We start from the raw sequence: 12,534 nt of genomic DNA on the forward strand, positions 1-12,534 counted from the left end.
CCAGTAATCTTTTGGTATTTGTTGGATCCATGGGGGTTTGGTGTCTGCTGCAGGTGCTGCAAGTTCCGGACGGTCTGGGCTGTTGGATCCCATCGTTCCTGGGTGCCCTTTTGGCTCCATCGGTGGTAGCGGCCCAAAGCCGATAATTTTCTAATGCTGTACTCCCAATTTATTGTAGGCGCCCACTTGTCCAGCCTTGCAAGTCCCAATATAATTCCTGCATTCTTGGAGCTACAATGAATCTGAGGAATTCATAGTGGCGGCCTATCATCAACTTTACCAACTTGGTAATTTTAGTGGCTGGGGCCCCTCCAATCAGTGTTCCATCCACTTGCTCGAACCAAATGGGATGGTTTAGGGGTCTTGTATGTATACCTAGTGTTGCGGCCCAACAGGATCCGGTTGAGCTGTTGGACTCGGCCCACCATCCCGAAATGGACGGGGGGATGGAGAAGGTGATTGGGATCTTGGAGCAGTACCTGCTCTGCTTCATGAATCAGCAGCAGAACAACTGGGCGGAGTACCTGACTGTGGCGGAGTTTGCATTTAATAACTCGCAACATACCTCCACACAAATGACACCCTTCATGGCTAACGTTGGGTATCACCCTCACTTTTTCCATCTTACCTCAGTCAACTCCCTGGTCCCTGCAGCGCATGACTTCCTCTCGGAGCTCCAGGGAATCCACCAAGTGGTGCGCCGCTATCTGAAGCAAACTAAGAAGGACTACAAGAGGGTGGTGGATAGGTCTCAGCGTGCAGTGCTGGAGTTGACTTTGGGGAATTGCGTGTGGCTGTCCACGCGGCATCTTCCATCCCACTGGCCGGCTAAGAAGTTGGACCACCAGTATCTTGGGCCGTTCCCGGTGGAGACCGTCATCAACCCGGTGGCCTATCGCCTGACCCTGTCACGCTTGATGCGAGTGCACCCAGTGTTCCATCGCTCGCTCCTGATCCCTGAGTGGTCGGCTTTTCCTCTTCACCAAACTTTCTCCCCCCCCCAGCCATCACCATGTGAGGTGGAGAAGCAGCTAACGCATGAAGTGGCCTGGATTTGGGACTCGAGATGGCTAAAGGGATGATTCCAGTACTTGGTGGACTGGAAGGACGATGGGTCAGACTTGGGCCGATGCGATGGATGTGCATGCCCCTGCTTTGGTGCGGGCCTACCATGCCTGATATCCCTCAAGGTCGCACCTGAGTGTCAAACCCAGGGGAAGGGCCCTGCGGTGAAGGATAGTGTTGTGGCCCAGCAGGATCTGGTTGAGCTGCTGTTGGACTCGGATAGCGATGAACCATATGAGTCTGCCAGGGAAGATGTGAAGGACCCTGGGCAGGGTTCAGACTCAGAGCAGGGACAAGAGAGGCTGGTTGGTCACCAGGAGGTGCCTGAGGCATGGAGCAGTGGGGAGGATTCAAGGCAAGCAGTGGGGAAGGATCCTGACACAAGACAAACAAGGGTGGAAAAACGGAAGCAGCAGCTGCGAAGGCAGATTCAGAGACGATAAGGTGGTTGTTGCTTGGCCCCTCCCAAGATAGTATATAAGTAAAGAAGTGGGGAGGGGTTATTTGCAAGATACAGCTCTTTGAAACAGTATTGGAATATTCTGTCTGTCTTGTATCAGTGCCTGTTGGATTTTGGGTTGTTGCCAACTAGTCTTGAATGTGAGTCATGTTTGGGCCAAAGGAGTTGATAAAGCTGTGATTAAAGAGTGGCAAACAGCCAAGCCTGTGTCTGGGTGATTTGCAGGTTGGAGGGGGGATCAGAACACCTAGTTTGCTCCACACTCGACATGCTGATTAAGCATCGGGTACAGCCGGTGTCCACGTTTGCCCCAACTTCCCCTTCCACTCCCGTTTCTGGCACTTGGAGATTGCGTTTTATTGTAAAGGGGCAGATGGGTGGACTAACTATTGGGTCGTCTTCCGCATTTCCCTCCTCTGAGGCCTCCCCCTTGGTAGGACTTTTTGTCACCTTAGGTTGGGGATCCTCTTCCAGAGGTTGTTGGCCCAGATGTTTCTTCTGTGGTAGTTTCTGGAGCCTTCTCTTTACCACTCTGGCGGTTGGTGCACACATTTGTGATATTGGGGTTGGAGCCAAGCACCCTGATGCTCTGTGGCCAAATTGACAGCAACGCTGGCATTTTATTGGCTTCCCCGAGGGACAGCACCTAGTTGCATCTCTAACCTTAGGTTTGACCTTGTGCACCTCATCACATTATTCTACTACCCATCCTGCAGTAATCCCCTCATTCATCTCTTCTTCCACTGTTTTTTTAAAGATAATTTTTTATTTTCAAAACAAACATGACATACAAAATCTTCTTTCTTTACATACTGTAGAAAGTGTTTCAGTTGGTTACAAAAGGCTTTCGTGCATCTCTTTCACCGTCATCAAGTATAGTTCATATTAACTCAAATATTTTAACTCCAATGTTTAGATATGTTACCATCATCATACCTCCAGTTTTATTTGTCTATCATTGTTTAAACGTCCATCATAAAATATACTAAAATTTAATACATAACCACATACTGGCCTTTCAATTAATATTTCTAAAATCCTCCAATAGTACTGAGTCCTTATGTCCTATTCTAACTAAACATCCATAATATTTAGTAACAAATTTTTCCAATCCTCCTTTTCAAAGCACTGTTTACAATTTACATCCAATTTCCTTATGATGTTCCCATACCTATATATAAATTATTTATCATTATTCCTTCTTTATTTGACTATATCCTATTCCCCCAAAACTTGACTCTATCTAATTTAGTTCTTTTTCTTAATTGATTTTTATATATAATCCAAAAGGTTTTCTGATCTTCCCTTCATGGATATCATTCAATATTCATATCCAATTATTGATTATCATAACACTACACATTGTATACATTATTATTATCAATTTTTTATTTAACTATATCTATTATCACTAAATTTCACTAAGTTTAACTAGTTTTAAATTATACTCTTCCATCTATCAACCTGTATCTTTCCAATGACAAAACAGTCTCATGTCCACTGTTCCCTCTAAGGTGTGTGGCTGTGCGGCCGCGCACATGGCAAGAAAACACCGTGCAGGATTTTTCAACTCCTGCACAGTGATTTCTACTGCCACAGGCTCCGGAAGCTGGGGAGGAGGTCCTTTGCAGGCGCTGGCCAACTGGCCCCGGACTTGTTTTGATGAGCATAGGGTGACTGATGGTAATTGTGAAGCCCCCGCCACCACCGGACTAACTGCTGCTGCCTCCTCCTCCTCCTCTAACAGCACCGCCGGATTTGCTGCCCGGCGCTGCGGCTTTGAGGAGCCTTGAGGCTACGGGAGCCAGTAGGAAGGCAGCGGAGGGGCGGGAGCAGGAAAAAAAGCCCCGATGACTCCTCAAAAGCACGGCGGAGGAGGAGGGGGCAGGGGTAACGCGGTGCTCCTGATGATGGTGGAATGATCATCAATCCATTATTTTTCAAGGTGCCACAACACTCTTGGGTTTTTGTTTTTCAAATATTTTTTAATCATGCAGGGGTGCATGGGTTATCGTACGCCACTCCCCATCTCTCAGAAGGAAACAAAATTCCACCACAGCTATGTTCAAGCTTTCGAGTTCTTCAGAATTCTTCATCAAGGAAAGAAGATACTAAAAAAAAAATACTGACAAATTCTGGAGAATGCGAGTGGTTGTATATTCATGTATGTCATTTTGACTGGCTCAGATAAAAACACTGGCCCATAATGACCTTTGGATTTGGTCTACTCCCATAGCTATTGCTTTATCTGTTTAAAGGTCATCACCACTGCTTTGAAGAGTGCATAAAAAAAATCACGGTCTCCCCGTTCTTTCACCTTTATTCTCTCCTTCATACTCCTCGGTGGAACATCTGTGTAAAAAATTCAGGTGCTCAGGCATGAAAATGTGCCGCTCAAACACTATACTTTTCTGCTCACACTGAAAAAAAAAAGAGGGAACATTGCTCATGTCTTCTGCCATTTGTGGTATTAATCTTCTAAACATCTTCTGATCAGCTTTGTATGGAATTCTCTTAGCAACTCTTGCTTGTAAGATCTCTTATATAATTTTGATACCCTCTTTCTGTTTCTTTATTCCGCTTATCTTTGATTGTCAGCAATGTTATCAATATTTTTGCTGATAAGGTTTCATAGTCCATAAATTCTTTAATTTTTTCTTTTTCTTCTATGTCTTGCCCTGTAAGATAGATTTCCTCTTCATTTATTTCCTCTTTCAATATTCCATTCTTTGCATTTTCAAAAGCAAACCAATTGCCATAAATATCAGCAAGTTTAATCTCTTTATATTCATTTTCCACTTCAGTTTTTTGGGTTGCAATTCCCTCATTTTGCATTTGATAAACATCTTCATTTTTTCATCATATTTTGCTGTTAGCTGCTCCAAGTATTCCAATTTTTGTTCTATTCTCTCACGTGTATTTGATAATTTTAGTAATTCTGAAAATATTGTCTGTACGTTTACAATCTGTATACCTTCTTGACACTGTGCCATCTTAAGAAGCACAGTTGCTTTTGCTTGGGAGGTTGTTAATGTTAAAACATGGATTCTCAAAAGCTGTTTTTCCCCTCTTTTCTGGTTGAAAACACACTTCAAAGGGACATCTGGCTTACCCCTATCGCTCTGTAACAAGCTGTCAAAACAAACCATGAAGAAAGGAGAAAGTTCAGCTTGGATACACAAAGCTCCAATCAACAAAGCCTCTGCGCATTCAAGCAACGTACCACTGTTAAAATGTTTCTTTTTTTATGTCTATTTTGTATTTCAAATTAGAAAAAGAGGTCCAATCTTTAAATGAATTAAAAAAAAACCTGCAGCAATGAAAGAGGCAAACTTTGATCTTTAAATCACAGAGTCACAGAGAAAAAGTAGGAAAAAAGACTTAATCCATCCATTTTAAAAGGCTTGTAAAGATTCCATCCATAAAGATAGTATTTAGAAAAGTGAGATAACCACTGTCCAAAGCCATTAGAAGTTTAATTTTGCCGCTTGATTCTTCTATTCTTTAATTTAAATCAATTTTTAAGTTTTTATAGGCAGTCTCTCTTTTAAAGCAATAAAGATTCCTCACCAGCTGGAAACAGTTTCACTTTCCATTCTTTCCGTTTTGGGGCCGCCCCGACCTCATCAGCCTGGTGGCTGGAATTTTGTCACTGGCTTGAAGAAATTCTCTTGCTTCTTTCGAGGGTTTTGCGATACCCCCGAGATCAGGAAGACGTATTCTTCCTGTTCACTGTCTCTTCGGGACAGTTTAGATCCGTTGGGACCCCCCAGTGGCAAAACTATCGACTGCAATCTCAGAGCATTGTGACTTCGGCCCCTCCACCCTCTCTTCTTCCACTGTTGGGAACTCTTCTCTGTAGGAAGGTGGGGTAAGAACCTGTTGGGGCATTGCAGGTGCACATTGTTCCACCATCCATCCTGCAGCCTTCCCCTCAATCATCCCTTCTTCCATTGTCGAGACCTCTCCTCTGTAGGAAGCTCGGGTAAGAACCTGTTGGGGCATTGCAAGTGAGACTGGAACCAGTGGGGTGGTCAATCTCTGGGTTGGACACTGCCCAGTTATCTGTCATGGTGCCATCTGCTGAGGGAGAGCAAGTGCCCATTGGCATGTCTCCCCTCCATGACCTGGGGTTGCTTGATTCATAGGTTGCAGTTCAACCAGTAATGGCTGGCGGGGGAGGGGTATGGGCCAAGGTCCCCTCTGCTGGCTTGGACGCTTTTCACATGTTGCCCAGTGGCACCTCTGCTATCCATGTGCTGGAAAGAAAGCCCAATTTGGTGGTGCTTCATTCACAAGCTGCAGTCCAATTTCCGGTGGTTGGCAAGTGAAAGATGCTGGCCAAATCCCTTATTGTTGGCTGGGTTGAACTTCCCATTTTGATAGGAAATCTGTCTTCAACTCAGTTGCAGGATAATGGGTCATTTCATTTATCGCTGTTTGGAAGGAATAATTATCTCCACTCCAGTCCTCCAGTCCATTGCAGCTTTCACTAGTAAAGTGGGGGAAAGATTAACTCACGTTTGGCTGAAGAAGTTGGTCTGGGAGCCCCCTCCAGCCATCCTCCTCCGGCTGTTCGTGCATCTTCCCAGATGCTATAAAGATGAATAATTCCTCCCATGCAAATTCTTTTGCACTTCAGAAGAACTTCAGAGAAGCAATTCATCATTAGCTTCTTTTCTCTTAATTGTTCACTGATATTTTACGCTGATTCGGTCAGTGTTGGGATTTCAGTACCTCTGTTGGGTCTTCTTCTCTATTTACATCTTTCCTGCGTGAGAACGGGAATGGCTGCCGAGCCTCATCGCTCTGATTACTAGAAGACAATAAGAGACCAGTCTTGGCAGCCAGGACCCCTGATATGGTAACTGAGGGGTTCCTGTGGGGTGCCAATGTTCGGGCTCTCCAGGGAGGTGGCTGTTTGAGGAGGGGGCTGCCCTTGAGCGGCTCCGGGACAGCGTTACCTCCCCCAGTGTGGTTTCTCTCGTCGGCCCTTTGGAACAGCTGGGAAGCGGCGGCGGCGGCTCTGTACGAGAGGCGGCGGCTTCGGCCCCGCTGCTTTGAGAGGTGCCGAATTTTTTCTCTGGCCGGGCAGCACCGAGGGGTTGGTTTATGCCCCAAAGAGGGGGTGGGGAGCCCAGGAGATGTTTGGACCGGACTGGGAGACAGAGGAACTGGTTTCCTGTCCCCACTGCAGCTCTGCTGACTCCCCCCCCCCCCCTGCATCCTGGCGCGGTGTTTTTCTTCCATCTCGCCGCTGTTCCTGCGGGGTTTTACACTGCCTGACTATTTGCCTGCTTGGACTGGGACTGCTTGGACTGGGACTGGAACTCTGGAAATTCAACGACGGGCCCTCTGTGGCGGCCAGTACCACCAGCTGCTGCCACTGCCTCAGGAGTGCTGTGCTGACCAGTATTATTGCTATTTACTGAGTCACCTTACATCAGGCACTATTACTCCGGAGAGGCAGCGTGCTGGGAGCTTGGACTCCCCCCAGTGGCCACTATTGGTGCCTTTTTCATTTCTTTGTCGTTGCTCTGTCATCTTTACCATCTTCTCAATTGGCACTTATCCACCCTGCCTACAACTGCAGCCCTCAGAGTTTTACACCTATGAACAAACTATACCGGCTCAATCAGCATTACCCCTTGCTGCCCCAGTGACACCACTACGGCCACCCAGACCCTACGCTTTGCTACACCTTTGGCAACCCAGATTCAACATCCTTGGCAGTCCTTTTAACCATCTAGACTTTTTGGGACTTTTTGACCTTATCAGAGGGGGGGAAACGCCACCCCCCCCTCTGTATACCCTCAGTGGATTGGAGCTGGGCTCATAACTATCTTATCAACTAACTGCCATAGGAAGGGAGAGAAGCGGAGTACCTCTCCCCCTCCCCCTTCTCACTTTGTTCCATCCTAGATTGCACAACTTTAGTCTCCGCATTTTATGAGTGTGGTGTGAATGATGTGACTGTTGCTGTATGTGCCCACTTTTAACCCCTATTATTGTTGTATTCTCTCTGTGTTTTTAAATTGTTAGTGGGGAGTGAATGGCGCTGTGACTGTGTATGTCTAAGTAGGCTGGGGCCTTACCCAGGTACCCTCTATACTGAGTGCTCTGCAGAAGTATTAGGGGGGCCTGGGTCAATCCCAGCCGCAGGATGTTTGATTCGAAGGGCCTGCCGGAGCACGCGGGCATTATGGGGGTGGGTAGGGGGACCACGGACACGGGAGTGGGCCGGAGCATTACGGTCTTAACAGGGAGGGGCAGATATGGCGGGGACTTTAGGGCACGCCATTACCGGGGAAGGAGGGCTCACTACGTCACAGAGATCCCTCCTTCCGGCCCTACGAGTCCCACTCCAAGGCCAGATGGTGTGAGTAATCAGGACCCTGGCCTCAGGCTGCTGTCACTAAATGCCAGGTCTGTAGTTCATAAAGCTCCTCTCGTTCGGGACTTAATTTTAGACGAGAGGGCAGACCTGGCATGTATTACTGAAACCTGGCTGGGCCCGGAGGGAGGAGTCCCCCTCGTAGAGATGTGCCCAGAGGGTTTTCAGGTGCTCCATCAGCCGAGAGCTCAGGAAAGGGGTGGGGGTGTGGCCATTGTTATTCGAGAGTCTCTAGCACCTCATAGGATCCCTGCTCCGGAGCTTGTCGGGTGTGAGTCCCTGCTGGTGAAGTTGGACCTCAAGGGTCAAGTGGGTTTGCTGCTAACGTACCTGCCTCCCAACTGCCTTGCAACTGCCCTCCCCTCGCTCCTCAAGTCGATAGCCGAGCTGGCAGTTGAGTTCCCCAGACTTATGGTTCTGGGTGATTTCAATTTGCCTTCGCTCGGTGAACACTCTGATGGAGCGCAGGAGTTCATGGCTTCCATGACAACCATGGGCTTGACCCAAGTAATCCAGGGACCAACCCATGCAGCGGGTCACACGCTTGACCTCGTATTTCTCTCGGAGCAGTGGAATTGTCATCTTGGTGTGAGGGGTAGCGAGATCTTGCCCCTGTCATGGTCAGACCACTACCTACTGAGGCTTGACTTTCGGAGACCAAACCCCCACTGTAGGGAGGAGGAGCCGACCAGGTGGTTCCGCCCCAGGTGACTTATGGACCCTTTGGGGTTCCAGACAGAGCTTGGGGTCATTCCTGATACTCTCGCCCGCAGTCCGGTGGAGACCCTGGTTGCTGCCTGGAACTTGGAGTGATGGAGTCTCTTAACCGGATTGCGCCTCTACGGCCGCTCCGAGGCAGTGGATCCCGGAGGCTCCTTGGTTTACTGAGGAACTCCGGGAGATGAAGCGCGAAGGAGACGCCTAGAGCACTTATGGAGGTCCAGTAAATCCGAATCGAGCCGAACACTTTTAACAACCTGCACCAGAGAGTACATTCGAGCAATCAGGGCGTGTAAGAGAACACATATTGCCTCTCTGGTTGCGTCCGCTGAGTCGCGCCCAGCTGCCCTGTTTAGGATAACCCATTCCCTCCTAAACAGGAGGGATACGGGCGATCCGCTGCAGGGCAGGGCTGAGGATTACGTCCAATTCCTCGCGGACAAGGTTGCTCGGCTCCGGGCGGACCTGGACTCCATTTCTGCAGAACCAGCCGAGGCACTAAGGGATAATCTGGTAAGCCATCGCTGGATTGATTTTCAAGCTGTTACCCCTGAGGATGTGGACAAGGCGATGAGAGCTGTAGGTGCCTCCACATGTGTGCTGGACCCGTGCCCCTCCTGGCTGGTTGTAAACAGCAGAGAGGTGACACGAGGCTGGATCCAGGCGGTTGTTACCGCCTCCCTACGGGAGGGGGTCTTTCCCCCCGCTTTAAAGGCAGCGGTGGTGAGACCCCTCCTGAAGAAACCATCCTTGGATCCAGCCGTTTTAAACAGCTATCGTTCAGTCTCCAACCTCCCCTTTGTGGGGAAGGTTGTTGAGAAGGTGGTGGCCTTTCAGCTCCAGCGGTCCTTGGAGGAAGCCAGTTATCTCGATCCATTCCAGTCAGGCTTCAGACCTGGCTACAGCACAGAAACCGCTTTGGTCGCGTTGACTGATGATCTCTGGAGAGACAGGGATGGAGGCCATGCCTCCATCCTGGTGCTCCTTAACCTCTCGGCGGCTTTTGATACCATCGACCATGGTATCCTTCTGCGACGACTGCGGGAGGTGGGGGTGGGAGGCACTGTCCTACGGTGGTTCTCCTTTTACCTCTCGGACAGGTCGCAGTCGGTGTTAGTCGGAGGGCAGAGATCGACCCCTAGGCCCCTAATGTATGGGGTGCCGCAGGGTTCGGTCCTGTCCCCCCTTCTTTTCAATATCTACATGAAACCGCTGGGGGAGATCATCCGACGGCACGGGATAAAATACCACCAGTATGCGGATGATACACAGTTGTATCTGTCCGCCCCGTGCCAACTCAACGAAGCGATGGATGTGATGAGCCAGGGTCTTGAGGCTGTTAGAGACTGGATGGGGGCTAACAAGCTTGTGCTCAATCCAGAAAAGACCGAGTGGCTGCTGTGCTTCCCTCCCACGAATTGGCCAAGTGTTCCATCTCTCAGGCTGGGGGGTCAAATTGTACGCCCCTCAGATAGGGTTCGCAACTTGGGAGTCCTCCTGGATCCACAGCTGACTTTCAAACATCATTTGTCAGCTGTGACCAGGGGGGCATTTGCCCAGGTTTGCCTGGTGCACCAGTTGCGTCCCTACCTGAACCGGGAGGCACTCACAACAGTCACTCGTGCCCTTGTGACCTCTAGGCTGGAGTACTGCAATGTGCTCTACATGGGGCTGCCCTTGAAAAGTATTCGGCGACTTCAGCTGGTCCAGAATGCGGCTGTGTGAGCGATCATGGGTGCGCCTCGTTTCACCCACGTAACACCTATCCTCCGTGAGCTGCACTGGCTACCTGTTGATCTCCGGGTGCGATTCAAGGTGCTACTTGTCACCTACAAAGCCCTCCATGGTATTGGATCTGGGTACTTGAGAGACCACCTACTGCCAATTACCTCCACTAGACCGATAAGATCGCATAGATTAGGCCTCCTCCGAATTCCATCAGCCAGCCAGTGTAGACTGGCAGCTACCCGGAGGAGAGCCTTCTCGGTGGCTGCTCCGACCCTCTGGAACGAACTCCCCGTGGAGATTCGGACCCTCACCACCCTCCAGTCCTTCCGCGCCGCCCTTAAAATCTGGCTGTCCCGGCTGGCCTGGGGTTAACGATTCTAACCCCACTCGAATTGTATGACTGTTGTGTTCTTAAATGATGTAGTGTCTCCATGTTGTAAATTGTTTGTCCTTCCCCCCCCTTTTGAACTGTGAGCCGCCCTGAGTCCCCCCAGGGAAAAGGGCAGCATACAAATAAAGTGAAAATGAAATGAAAAAATGAAAAAAATGTTTAATTTAAGTATTTCTTCCATCTTTTGCTGCTATACCTCCAGAGGATCTGCCCAACTCTCCATTTCAAAGATATCTTTCTGTTTATTTAGTATCAATTTAGCATGTATTTTCCCTGAGTTCTTTGTAAGTTTTTATTACCTTTTCCCTCTTCTCTTCTTGTTTTATTTGTTTATTTAGTTCTGTCGTTTCCCCTGGTCTCTCCATTGTCGCCTCTATTTCTCTTTTGATCATTAGTCATTATCCCTTGTGGAGCACTTTCTAACTTCCCATTTATGTTATTCATTAAGTCCATTATATCCCTGTGATTCCTTGTCATAGTATCATGAATGCTTTGAAACATTGCTACCAATTCTTTTTGCAACCCTCTCATTTTCCCCTGCTGAAACATCTTGCCTTTTTTTTTTTTTTTTGATAAATCCAAATATTGCTCAGTAGTCTATCAATGTTCTATCTCAATTATTTTTGCCCTCAGAAAGTCAATCTGGAAACCATTTACTCAGTCCTGATGTTACTTCTCCGGAAATACAGTATTATGGTTCTTTATGTCCCACAGTTAGTCAATTTAGCTCTTTTTAGGTAATCCAGGACAATTTCCAAATGTCTCCTTAAGTCCTTGCCATAAGTTCAATCATCTCCTGTTATTTAAAAGTCACTTTACTTAGTATTTTCAATGTTAGAGCTTCAGTAGTCATGGAATAGATAAATATAAAGCAATAGATATCACACCAGTCCTCTAGATGTTATTTCCACTTTCTCCTGTCTTATTAGTATTTTTCTCAGGGTTTATTCCATTTACCAGTAGTATTCCATTCACCAGTAGATAGCGCCTTCTATTTAACAACATTGTATAGATTCCAACAAGTTCCATTTATTTTTCAAACAAATATTCAAAATTCTGACAAGTAATTCCAGCATTTTGAAATGCCTTACTGTCAATAAAAATTAGAGATCCAATCTTTCTTTTTTTAAAGGTTTTGCACTTTGTCTTAATATCTTTTTTTTCCTTTTGGGTCAATGATTTTTCTCTCTCTTCAAAGAGTCCTTTTTCCAGAATTTATTTCCTTTAGGTTTCAGGTAAAAAATAAAGTCACCTAACCCAGTTCCAGTCACCGTTCATCTACACTGTTACAGCACAGTCTTTGTTTCTTCTGCTGCCCAGCTCTCTTCTTTGTTAACTGATGAGAGGGAATTAGCCCTGGATCAAGCAGGAGAGCCGCTTGATGGGTAGAGCAAGATTTACAGATTCTCAGTGGGAATGGGGCATTTCAAGATTGGATATGTTTAATGTTTAAGCCCATTGTTATACCTGATGACAGAAATTTTCAGATTTAGAATGGGACAGCTATTTACTGACTTAATTTTTTATGCTCGGTTCCAAAATTTGCCCATGATAAATGTTACCTATACTACAAGTTAGAGACTGTAGTGAAACATGCATGTAACCATGGTAAAGGTTCAGATTAGAAATCCATGGTTTGGAAAATTTCATTTTCATCTCATTTATTATATATAGAATCCTAGAATGTAATGGAATTACAAAAGTCATTTAGTTCAACCCTTGCTTTTACAGGAAATTTACAACTATCAGTCTGTTTTCAAGGCTTTCATTGTTAAA

The 12,534-nt window shown here is 47.2% G+C and overlaps 1 protein-coding gene across 1 annotated transcript in view; it reads left to right on the plus strand.

The window, feature by feature from the left end:
- ITGA9 (integrin subunit alpha 9) overlaps window positions 1-12,534 on the plus strand; it is a 584,270-nt gene that overhangs the window by 113,001 nt on the left and 458,735 nt on the right. The window lies entirely within an intron of this gene.

The sequence above is a fragment of the Thamnophis sirtalis genome, unplaced genomic scaffold, assembly GCF_051295495.1.
Source record: "Thamnophis sirtalis isolate CommonGarterSnake01/CBP01778 unplaced genomic scaffold, rThaSir2_p1.2 scaffold_4, whole genome shotgun sequence".
NCBI lineage: Eukaryota > Metazoa > Chordata > Lepidosauria > Squamata > Natricidae > Thamnophis > Thamnophis sirtalis.